The sequence below is a fragment of the Gossypium arboreum genome, chromosome 3 (assembly GCF_025698485.1).
Source record: "Gossypium arboreum isolate Shixiya-1 chromosome 3, ASM2569848v2, whole genome shotgun sequence".
Classification (NCBI taxonomy): Eukaryota; Viridiplantae; Streptophyta; class Magnoliopsida; order Malvales; family Malvaceae; genus Gossypium; species Gossypium arboreum.
Window position 1 is genome coordinate 129,837,280 of NC_069072.1, and position 13,595 is coordinate 129,850,874.

Sequence of the window (13,595 nt, forward strand, 5' to 3'; positions counted from 1 at the left end):
AAGCACCCCCTACACACTAATAATAGGAAAAAATGCTTCCATTATATCCATGACCTTCTTTGTCTCCATCAGTTTTACCATTTCCTCGCTTTCTAACCTCTTACTAGCAATATTAGGATTGAGCTCTAAATGAAAAATCCTCTGACCATGCTTATGGATTCGTGCGATGAATGCTTCTATCTCCTTCACCACCCCTCTCATTTTGAAACACCCTCACAAGCGTGTGACTTAAGGAGGAGTGTAACACCCCTAACCCATATCCATCGCTGAAATAGGGTTTCGGAGCATTACCTAGTAATCGTAATCTAATCATTCATTTCAAACATTTCAAAAATCATAAAATGATTCATCATTAACATGTATAGAGTCTCTTATTAAGCCATTAAGGGTTTGAAACACGTTAGAAATGATTTGAGACTAAATCGGGAACATTTGAAAATTTTGGGAAAAAGTTAGAAAAATTTTAACTGCAAGGTTCACATGGCCGTGTGTTTAGGCAGTGTACATTTTAAAATGGCCTCGCACGCCCATATGCTAGACACACGGCCAAGTCACACACCTGTATGTCTAGCCGTATAGACCTAAAATGTGCCTTAAACAACAAATTTACCATTTCCTACAAGCTTGGACATTAAACAACTCAAAAACTATTTGTTTAACCTGTTCAAAACATGATCAAACACATCAAAAACAAGCCAAAACAATCATCCTAAGTGCCTAACCAATGTACCCTCATTGGTACCATATTTATCTCATCAAAACATATTGTTAATGCATCATTCAAATCCAAATTATAAACATACCAAAATCATTCCATTTAGCCTAGTTCATAACCACCTAAGCATTAACTAAAATTCACAAACATCTAACCTATCTTGGTTCAATTCAACTTACCATATTATGGCATCAAACACAAACACATGTTTATATATATATATATATATATATATATATATATATATAAAACCAACATTTTTTATATATATATACCAAACCAACATTACACTTATAACCTCATTTACAATCCATCCACAAAATAACTATCATTTAGACATTCTAGGTACATGCCAAAACAAAAGATAAACAACACCACATTTCAGTTCAGGATCGTTGTTGGATGATAAATTGGCGATCAAAAGAGAAGTACCAAATCTGCGCACAAAAAAACAAAACCATACCTTGAGTAAAACTCAGTTATATTTCTATAATCTGAATATTTAAAGACAAGAGATTACAAATTCATAATTGAAATATAAACACATTATTATTTAAAAATCACAACTACTATAAGCCAACTCTTCGAATTCATACATAATAGCATATAATTTCATACTATATTCAACTTACACATGCTATCATATTTCATTTGTTTCTAAATTATCCCAATTCTCATACTTGCTATATAAATATCTTTTCACAATTTAATTCACATTTCATTTAAACAATGACATTATTCATTGCATATCCACTTCATGAGTACATAACTCATGAATCTCATTTAATCACAACGCACCAGTTTGACACCCAGTGCCTCATCGAATAAATCTGAAGTAGTAATTACGCCCAACGCTACAAAAATTTGGCACCCATTGTCTTTTGGTCAAATCGAACTAAATTGGCACCCAGCGCCTCATCGACTTAAAGTCGAAGAGATCTTTGTACTCTTGTTGTCCTATGGCATGCCATCTATATCCGATTCAGCCCGACACAGTTAATAACGTTTAATTTCACATTTCAATACAACCAATATCCAAAATCAAGTTTTCATATAATCACATATACACATGAATTCAATTCAATCTATAATAATCAATATCCAACTTTCACATTTGCAAATATATTCATAATGTATATGTCAATTCAATCCATTTCACGCAACTATCAACCTTTCAAATACTCACCTCAAACACTAACCATATGCATTAAATCGAATTGCAACAATTAATCACTAGATTCGAATTATAGAAATACAAACCGTGAATTCTGAGCTATTTGACGTCGATTTTATCTTTCCCCTTTTTAGTTGACAATTCCGGTACAATCTTAGCTACAGAATTAAAACAATTAAAATTCATCAATACAACACAATTCAATTTCATATTGAATATTTAAATTTTTACTCAATATTTGCCTAAATTTTAATTTAGTCCCTAAACCGAGACTAATTTTTATTCTTCATTTTTAATTTTATATTTTTATACTAATTTCACTTTAAGCTAAATTTAGCTCCCTATTTTCAATTAAATCTCTAAATTTTGAATTTTTCACAATTTAGTCTCAATTACTCAAAATTTACAATTTATTCTACAATTTAATCCTTTTTCATTTCTAGTTTAAAAATCGATCAATTTAATCCCTAATACTTAAAATATTCAACAATAACAACATTTAAAATCTTAATAATTGTTAAAATTTTGACATGGGTCGGGTTGCCCTAGATATCGGGATTCCAAAAACATACAAATTACAAGAAAATAGACTAAATTGACTAACCAATTGAACTTTGAACCCTAGAAGTCCCTAGCCGTGCATCTCCTTTTCTTCTTTCTTTCTATTTTTCTTTCTTAAATTTTGTATGTTTTTCTTTCTTTTCTTTTCTTAATTCTTTCCTTTAATACTTATCTTGTTTCATTATACTAATTATTATTATATAATATATATATACATTTACTTAATTATTAAGATAACATATTTTCACATATTTTTTATAACATAGGTATAATTACTACATTGGCCCTTTAATTAATTTTTAATCTATAATTCAACTGTCACGCTATACGCAATTTTGTCCTTACACCTAATTACTTTTAATTCAAGTAAATTCGCTTAATCGAAACCTAATTAACTACACAACTAGCTTCGTAAATATTTATTAAAAATATTTACGAGTCTGATTTACGGGAATAGAGTTTGAGAATGCACTTTCCGACACCCCTGACTATCGGGTCGTTCAAGGAGTGTGTAGACCCTCCCGACTAAGTAATAACATCTCTTGAGGGCTACGTCGGAGCCTATACCAAGGACCCACTAGGAGAAACCCTAGATAAGGTCTCGAAAGAAAAATGAGGCCGCTCGCTTGAAGAGGTTGGATGTCAGGAAGAAATATCAAGACCCATCAAGTCATGAATAACTATCCCTATACACCTCAAGGAAGCCCTTTACTATATGGTACTTCCTTAAGCCGCTTCCTCTGAATATCTTCAACACTTTCCAAAGGCCTTTTTAAACCTAAAAAAAGGTTGCAACCTACACAAAACAACCAATGATAAAGTTAGCTAGGTAACGTGATAGCAACGAGAAATAATTACCTAGAAGCCCATTACCAGAAATGTCCTCGTCAGAAAAGAGTTAGACAGTCTGTACATGACGATCACCGTGGATTCGAGGAATGGTTTGTCTAGTTCCTGGTGGTACCTTCCAATTACAGTAAGGCAGATTCCAGAATTTTGTAATATAGCAAATGGGCTCCAATTCTACCCCCATAGACACTTGGAAATCCTAGATTTGGAATAGAAAGGGAATGCATGAGACACTAAGGGCACTTCCCATTTTCATTGGAAACCATCCGTTATATCTCTAGAGGTAAACCCAAAAACACCCTCTTCCGCGAGACAATATTTAAAAATGCCTCTCAAAGTAATTTCAAGGGTAACCACAAATATTCCTTTCTAATCCATAATTTTACATTCAAGAGAACCTTCAAGAACATTCTGCAGATACGGATGATAAAACCATCTTTTAGTGGAAGGACGTGTATATTCGGTGGGAAAACCAAATCTACTCCAAACTTTTAGCTCAATGAAGATGTATTCGCTATAGTCAACATCCATAGTAACTTTCTCACTATAAAATATGTTGTATGTACGTAGGGTAATCGACTTAGGGAAAAAATTGAACAACATGGAAAACTTCTCCTCATTCAACTCCCATAAAAAATACTTATTGTGAAACATTCAATCAAAAAAATATATGCCCTTCATATGGTGCACAATAAAAAAATCCAATGAGAAATCACCAGGAGAAACTTATCAACTACCCTAGCGCTACATTAAAGTCATAAAGAACATCCCGAAAGAAGTCCGGGAGAGGAAGACTAAAACTTACTTCAAGTAGAAATAATAGAAAGAAGAATCCATGCCTCCTACCAATAGATTCTGGGCCAAACACTTTATTGAGATGATGTGATCCTTCTAGGATGCTGAACTCGTACTTGTGATGTTATGTAAGTAACCCACGACACATTAGCAGTTTCTTCTTCTCTCGGTAGGTGGTGCAGCAATGATAACTAAAACTCACTACCGACTAATCACTCTTCCTCTTGAATTTTTCGTCCTTGACTTCTGACTTTTCAGGTTTTTCGTACTTGGCTCCTAACTTTTCACCACTACTTTTGACAAAGCACAACCAATACAGCCACCACCTTTACTCTGGCTCTTGCTTGACTATTCACCAACTTTGGCCATTTTTCAACAAAATGCAAAAAGTTGCTTTAATAATGACAAAAAGAAGCACCATAAGGTGAATGGAAGTAAACAAACCATTAAAATGCAGAAAACGTTGTAGAAAATTAACAGAAGCAAAGAAATCGCCAACAACAGTTACAAAAATTTCAAAAACAAAAATGAGTCAAAGTAACCTCAAAGAAGACAACTGAGAATATATGGACTTATCTCCCAAAATGCACCATTTCAAAGGACAACTAGCATTCAATGGAAACTCACCACCTATCCCAAAAGTTTATTGTTCATCATTATCATGACCCCAAGAAACACAATCTTCAAAGTAAATTTATGGAAAAAAACTCAAATGTTTGGACATAACGTTTCATTATAAGTTTATTGTTCATCATTATCATGACCCCAAGAAACACAATCTTCAAAGTAAATTTATGGAAAAAAACTCAAATGTTTGGACATAACGTTTCATTATAAAGTATAGTCACCATCCGGAGCAACTTGGAAAAAAGAAAGTTATCATATCAGAACATCGCAAAGAAAGTCACTTTGTAACGTTCTTCTTAAATCAAAGAGGAAGGGATATTATTATACCCCCATCCATGTTAAGACACATGCCAAGCCAAAAAGAAGCCTGAATAGTAATCTTGCCACCAGCAAGTCGAAGGTTACTTGCGAGCTCACCTTCCTGAGATGACTACTTGGGCAACAGATGGCTTAATCTTCATGGGAAACATGAAGTCATTGGTCACTAAATATCACATAGGCTTAATTGTTTTATCCTATTAGAGTCAGAATGAATGACAGGATCTATCCTGTCACATACATCTTTGTCCCATCAAATACATCTCTCTCACATGCTCCATAATAATGGCTAGATGGCAAGTACAACCCGTTAACACCACCTTACATGGGATCTCTTCCTATAAGTAACTTCAGAATAAGGAAGAAGGGTTTGACTTTTCAAAAATACTAAGCCTACACTCTTCCAACACCCTTTCGACCCTCAACCTTTACACTCTTTTCTCCACCGCTCTTCATAACTCCTGACTCTCCACCCCAATCAGATTGAACTGACCTCCACAACAACCACCACTCACTCTCTCTCTCCTCCATACTCAACCCTTGTTGTATCACTATATCAACATTCATCAAGACTTAATTTTTAATGATTTAAAGTATATATTTTTATAAATACATATATGTATTTTTGTTTGAGTTTTGATTATCTTTTATGAATGATTTCTCATAAAATTCTTGTTAGAGCTAAATGTTATACAACATTTTGTAATAGTATAAATAGTATTCCAATTAACATTTCATTGATATAGTTAAAGTTGACAATTTAAATTGTAATAATCTTTATTATTATTTTATTTTGATTTTTAGTTGTAGTTAGTAAAAGATTTTATTTGTGATGAGAAACTAAATTATAGAAGGTGGTTAGTCGTGAAATTTGATTTTTCTCTTTTTATGGATAAATATATGGTCGACTTACAATGAGATTGTTAAATTAAAAGGATTATTATGTTTTTCGTTCTAAAAATTCGGAAGATTGTCTTGTTGTGTTTAACTAGTTAAACGAAGCTTATAAAATGATACTACAATCTTCCATAAAAGGTGCAAACATGAGAGTATCAAATATACTCTAGAGGGGCTATTTTGCTTGATACAGTTTTGTGTTTATTTTTTTCTTGCAAGCTACTTTCACTAAGAATTTTTTTTTTAGAAGACCAAAGTCATGGCTGTTAAAACTAAATTGGACTGGCTAGTTGAAATGAGAATTGGTGGTACAATCAATTCAACCAAGCTATAAAATGGGAGTGAACTAGTGCAAAACCAGTTAAAAATCATTTGAATGAGATTTAAGTTTAAATATTTAATTTTTTTATGACTTATAAAATGAATGTTTATGTTTATATTACTATTTGACTAATTACTTGGTTCACAAACTGTGGAAATTTGTAATTCCATAAGTGGCATTTAGATTTTGTCACATATTTCATTTATATATGTTTAAAAATACAACTTAAAGACACATGGAAAAATCTTAATCCCGCTTGTGTAGACAAAAATTTTCACCACCAATATACCAATAATTTTCATTATTGTTTATGTTTATTATTTCTTTTTTTTTTTTTGAAATTTTTGAACATTTTAGAGTTTTTTCTAGAAACTTTATTTTTGTAACACTTGGACCAGTTGAATTGTAAACCAATAGCCTGATCGGTTCAACCACCACCAATCCAGTGCTTACAACATTGCAAGAAATTCTTATTGTTGGAAAAATACAATTAAGAAAACGGTTTTCAGTTACAACGAAAGTTTAAAAATTTTGAAAACAGAGTTGGTTTGTGATATTTATAGCAATAAACATTTTTCCAAAAAGTACTTGTGTTTTGTGTGAGATAGATTTGTATCGTTCTCAGCTTTCAATCGAACGACCTTCTCCGCTATCCTCGTACCTCGAATTTCATTGAGTGTGGGTTCAAACAACATGAACCAAAAATAAAACACGAAATGATTTAATTACTTTTAGTAGGAAAATAATTCTCTCAAAAAAAACCAATAAAAATTGCAATTCCCAAAAAATAGAATTTATTCTAATAAAATAAAATCTCATTACTTTCTAGTAGAATAGCAATATATGAAACTTATGTGTTAAAATTTATATAAATAACACTACTAGTGCCATCTATTTATAAGAGGAGATAGGAGAACTTTGGCTGAATAAGACTTGAACAAATGATATTATTTAAAACAAAAAAACACTCTCTTAGTCTAACTAGAGAGGGGGTGAGCGACACACCCTAGTAAATAATACTAGGGTTGTCACCTCTCTCTCTTATGATAAAGGGATTTGGGCATCTCCTTTATTGATTCTAATTATATGAGGTTCTTGGACTTTTAACTCAATATTTGAAAATTTAATCCAACCTAATACTTGTCTTCTACTTCCCGAAAAAAAATATTGTTTATTCTTTAACTAAATTAATTTCCTATTGAATAATTTTTTCAACCCATTTTTAATTCCATTAAAGTCATAACAACTTTAATGTAACAGAATCTCTGAGAAAATATATTTAATTTACTTATTCAATTGGATTCATAATAACTAATTAATTTAATTCAATTTTTGAACTTCACTTTTTAATTATAATTCAAAAATATTAAATTAATTCTCAAGTCATTTCTATCCTTAGTGAGAAAACACATTCATTTGTGAATGCGACCCATTTTTCTAATTTCATCATTTTCATTCATTTTTGTTCATTTGGTCCTACATCAATTCATTTCTAGTTTGAAAGAGCTAGATGAGGGACCAATTGAACATATATAATTAAAACCCAAATAATTTAAAATTAAGTTCCAACTTTTCACCTACTAATTATAAACTTATTCAGTCACAAAGCCATGCCACTATAGTATCGCGATTGAGCTCTCCCTAATTACACACCATTACAAAAGCTATTCTCGTCCAGTGACCTTATAATAAGTGTGTTAACCTCATAGGATATCCTAAATCTCTTTAGGATAAATTTGTTCTCTCAATATGATCACATTTTATCTCATGTTAATCATTACATCTTTTTTTCATGAAAAGTCAATTACTATCAAATAGTAATCAAGTAATTTATCACAAAGACAAATGACCCGTGGCCACGTTTACTTTTCATCTATCATGTAATGACAATCAGAGAATATCATTTACCCATTTGCTGGGCTATGAATTCCACTATTGTGAATGATGCTTCATTTTGAAGAAGTTGTATACCCAACACACCAACCTTCAATTCCTTATCTTTTTTAACTCAGGCTTTTACTTACATCAAAGTATATGAATCATGCATGTATGGTCCATCATCCACTCAAGATTTTAGTATGCCGCACTATGAACATCACAATGAATAAATTCATAAACGAATTTAAGATCTATTGTACTTGGGTCATATCCTATGTACTGTCAATCCAGTCAGTCACATCTATGTCTTCATCTTCTGGGAGTTATCCGCTCCAATGCTCAAGACAAAACATCTCTCCAATTGTACTTGAATAAGGTATATTAGTTTTTCAATCGGCTTGCTCATTTCCAATTAGACTAAGGACGCGTTTAGATTTTCTACTAATATAAATTGTATTTTTGTTTTACGATTCGACCACATAATACCGTTTAGTATTAGTTAAATGCTAGATAATTAGTGAGCCAATATTTGCTTCTATTTTGCTTTTGTGCAAAAACCATTGAGGATGTTATACAAAAAATATTAATGTAAACAAATGATTATTTTATTAACCAATATATTCAAAAAATACAAGTATGCAAAATGAATATACCACACTTAGGGCATCAAATTCAACGCTTATGAAAGTTCACCTTAGGAGTGTACATCCTCAAGGCTACAATAATCTTAAGATTGGTTGGGCTTAAATTGATGGTTGTACTATTAAATTAATGCTATATTGCTTTTTAGGTGATGCCCCTTAGATGTAGGTGTGTACACCAAACTACGTAAACAACTCTAGTGCATTTCAGTTTTTGCTTTCTATCTATCTATGTAAACAGTCGCAATAATCTTATGCAACAGCTACTCAACCAATCATTCTCAATTGTTATCAGAATTCAACATCAAACATATTTTATGTTAAATTGGCAGCCAACTAACCTAAAAGAAATTAGTGGAGTAGCCAAGGGACAGGCAGAGACCTTAGCCCTTTGACAAAATGATAAATTTTCTATTTTATGCCCTTCTAAAGTAAAACATTAAATTTAAGCATTTCAAGCTTTTAGTAAAATTAAAACAATTAAAATTGCGACGCCTCAAAAAATAAATAATTTAATTGAATTATTTTCTTCACAATATTTTTATCTTTGCCTCCCCCTTAACAAAAATTTTATAAATTCATTTTGACCCCTTAACAAAACTACTAGCTTCACCCTTGAAAAGCAGTGTTTAAAAACTATACCGAAGTTTAAACCAATCAGACCACCAATTCCCAGTTCAACGTCTAACCGTTGTGTAGAGAATGAAAATTTGCACTAATCAGAATTCATTATTCATCATTATTGTTTATCTCTAATTAAATTACTAAATAGATAAATAAAGAAATTGAATCATTTTAGAACTCTTTTAAAAGTCATATTCTTAAAGATTATTTCATCTCTAATTAATTAAATTAATATGAGATAAATAATAAATAAAAGAGTTTAATTCTTATAAGCACTCAAATGAAGAAGTAAACTTTTACAAGAACTCTCTTTTACTGATTGATTGGCACTATAAAAGGGCATCACTTCCATGTCATTCAATACACATTCACAAGTTCAAGAATCTATAATTCCCTAAAGAAACTGAAGAAAAATTCTAATGAATGCCATATCTGTTTTAAAGAAAAGCCGCATCTCGGTCCAATTTAACTACGGAGAGGGAGTTAAAAGTTGTTTTCAAAGAAAGTTGTTCTTCGATCTTATTCAACTATAGTAATGGGGTCTAAATCCATTTTCAGGGTCAAGTCTCAATGACCCTTGGCGCGAAACTAATATTAAGGTGCATTATGTGGTCAAATCATAATACGAGAAGAAAACTTATATTAGTAGGAAATCTAAAATGTCCATAGTATGATTAATCGAAATTGAGTAAATAAATCAAAGGTCTATTATGTTATCTATCAGGCCCAATATAGGAGACACCTTGTTTTAAGTGTCAGAGTGGTTGGCTTCCAGAAGATATAGACATAAATGTGATTATTTGGAACCCATCAAAAATTACCGAAGTTGGATTAATCATGGATATGTTTATCGATTAATTCATTTTTGACATTCATAATGTGACTTACTTTAATCCAAAGTAAGTGAATGACAATATGTGCGTGACTCATATACTTTGATGTATTGATAGTCTATGTTCAATTGATAATAGATTCGAAAGCTGGTACATTGGGTATACAACTTCTGCATGACATAGCTTTACTTGCAACAGTGAAATTCATAGCCTAATAAAGGGTAAATAATATCCTCTCATCGACATTACATGATAGATGGAAAGTAACTTTGCCAGGGGTTATTTTTCTTTAAGATAACTTATATAATTACTATTTTTTAGTAACTAACTTTTTCATTAAAGAAGATGTAATTGTTACTATAAGATAAAACAGAATCATATTGAGTGGATGAATTTAACCCAAAGAGATAAATGATATCCTACGAGGATAGCACACTTATAACAAGATTATTGGACAAATGCTTATTAAGTTGTGTAACACCCCTAACCTGAATCAGATCACCAGATTAAGGCTAAGAGGTATTACCGAACTAAACATTTAATAATCTCATTCACATTGTAAATAAACATAAACAGAGATCAAGCTGAAATACATACTGATATTTAAGTTATACGCCATTTTCGTATGGCCAAAATATTTACAATTTCAAAACATCGTTATTATCAGCCTAACCTATACATGCCATATCGAGTCCAAAATATAACTGTAACCAAAAAGATCGATAGTGTGATGAACTGCTGACGATCCCGGAGTCAGTGGCCAAAATCAACAATCTATAAAACAGGGAAATAAAGAACAGAGTAAGCTTTCAAAGCTTAGTAAGTTTTAAGCAATACAAACAATTAAAACTTGTCATTTAAATCGAGCATTTAGTATTACAAAACTAGTATTCTAATTACAAATCACTTGGCCGAATATACACAAGTACACCAATTATAAAGCCTATTGGCCGAATATATATGTATATATATATGAATACACAAAGAAATTTCAGCACATACTTTACTTTACTTAATAGCTCATACAATTAATTTAAGTCACATACTTTCATATAATAACAGATATTGACCGAATAAGTCATTCTCTTATTCGTAGATATAGTAATCATCCACACACATATATCATTCTTTGATAGCAATAATTCACTTTAAAAATCAATTCACATATGAGTACATAATACGTACCTGACCATCATAATGTATCATACATAATCAATAGTAGTTTACCTCGAACTTTCGAATTCATAATCTTACTCGAATCACCGGCGTTAAGCCTGCTAGGTTTAAAACCCGAATCCAGTCACCAGTACAAAGCCTGTGGGACTTTAAGCTCAGATCAAATACCAGCACTAAGCCTACGGGATTTAACCCGGATATATTACCAGTACGAATCCTGCGGGATTTAACCCGGATATATTACCAGCACGAAGCCTACGGGACTTAACCCGGATATATTACCAGCACGAAGCCTGCGGGACTTAACCCAGATATATATCAAGTGCTAAGCATATTTACTTGCATGATAACTCAATTCACATAACATATCACATTACTAATTCAATTTCTTCACTCGAATATAAGCACAAAAAAAAAATACACCTTCAACATAACTTTCGGTTTAATATTCATACACAAGAACACATAACCATTTCACTATCTCAGCTTAACTCCTAATAACCATTCGGTTACATGCCATATACTCAATTTATTTATCAAACAACCTCATTCAAGTAGAGACAATAGGTCACAATTCATCTATCATACTTATCTCATGACATCATCAATTATATAATAAATGTGATTACTCAAAACTTACTTCGGTATATTCGAACGGTCGCGGATTGGCTACTCTATTACTTTCTCTTTTCCTCTATCCAACTTTGATCTTCCATGCTCTTGAGCTTAATTAAAACAAATAGATTTGTTTAATTACTTAACCAATATTATTTACTTATTAATCACATTCGGCAATCACATATCAAATTCAATATGTTTTATAATTTATATAAATATGCCATGATTCAAATTTCATATTTATTTATAACCGAAGACGGCAAGAACTTATCAAGCCATGAAAATCACTTATAGCTCATGCACAAAATGATCATATAACCCTAATGACCGATTATTCAACTTATACCTAGTTCGCATACACAAGCAAAACTCACATAGCTTATCTTGCTTTCTTATACACAAATTTAACCACCACAAATATTTTATCAAGAAACACCTTAATCATTTTAGCCAAAATTTCTATTACCAAAAAAAAAATCACATATATATAACACTACTCATTACACATATACATCAACTATAAAAAATTCCCACTCCTTAGCTATTGCCGAATGCTTATATAAGTCTTAAGTCATCTTTAACACATTTATAAATCTTCCAGTTCAACTTAATATAAAAATAATATCATTTAAACAGCCAACACCCAATTTCTTTAACCAAGCACATTTTCGGCAATGACAAAGGCAATATAACACACCTTTAATCCAACTTATAATTTTTTTATCATTTAAACTACTTACATGAACATTAAACTATCACAAACGTCATTCATTTTTAATTATTCATTAAAATTTGAAGACAACCATCTATCCCCTTCATTATTTACCATGACCGCAAGCTCAAATCATCCCAAAAAAAAATCAAAATTTTAACATGGGTTAAATAAAGAACTTGGTAACTAACTTAAAATTAACTAAAATTTCAAGAACTAACATGAATTTCTTACCTTAATTCAAGCCTAAGATGACCGAATGGTGTTTTCTCCCCTTTTTTTCTCTTTACATTCGGCTTAGAAGAAAACAAAGATGAACACCTTGTTTCTTCACCCATTTTCTATTTTTAATAATCATTATTCTATAATATAAATCCATTTAATTGAAATAATGCTAATAGAAAATACATAGATTATATATTAAAAAACAACATGGTCGGCCACTATCCACAAATGGATAATTTGACATGCAAGTCCATTCTTTTTATAACATGCATTAATAGACCATTATAATTTAACTTATCACATTTCAAAATGTCTCACATAAGTCCTATTTAATAAATTTCACATACAAATGACAAAATCAAAGCATGAAACTTTCACACATGCATTTACACAAATAATAAGCATAGAATATAACGGTTAATTTTTTTTACTCGATTTTGTGGTCCCGAAACCACTTTTCGACTAGGGTCAAATTAGGGCTGTCACAACTCCTCCTCCCCCTTAGAAATTTTCGTCCTCGAAAATCTTACCAGTGAAAAGGTTAGGATAATGTTCTTTCATTGAGTCTTCTGGCTCCCAAGTCGCTTCTTCAACCCCGTGTTTGAGCCACAGTACTTTCACTAATGAGAT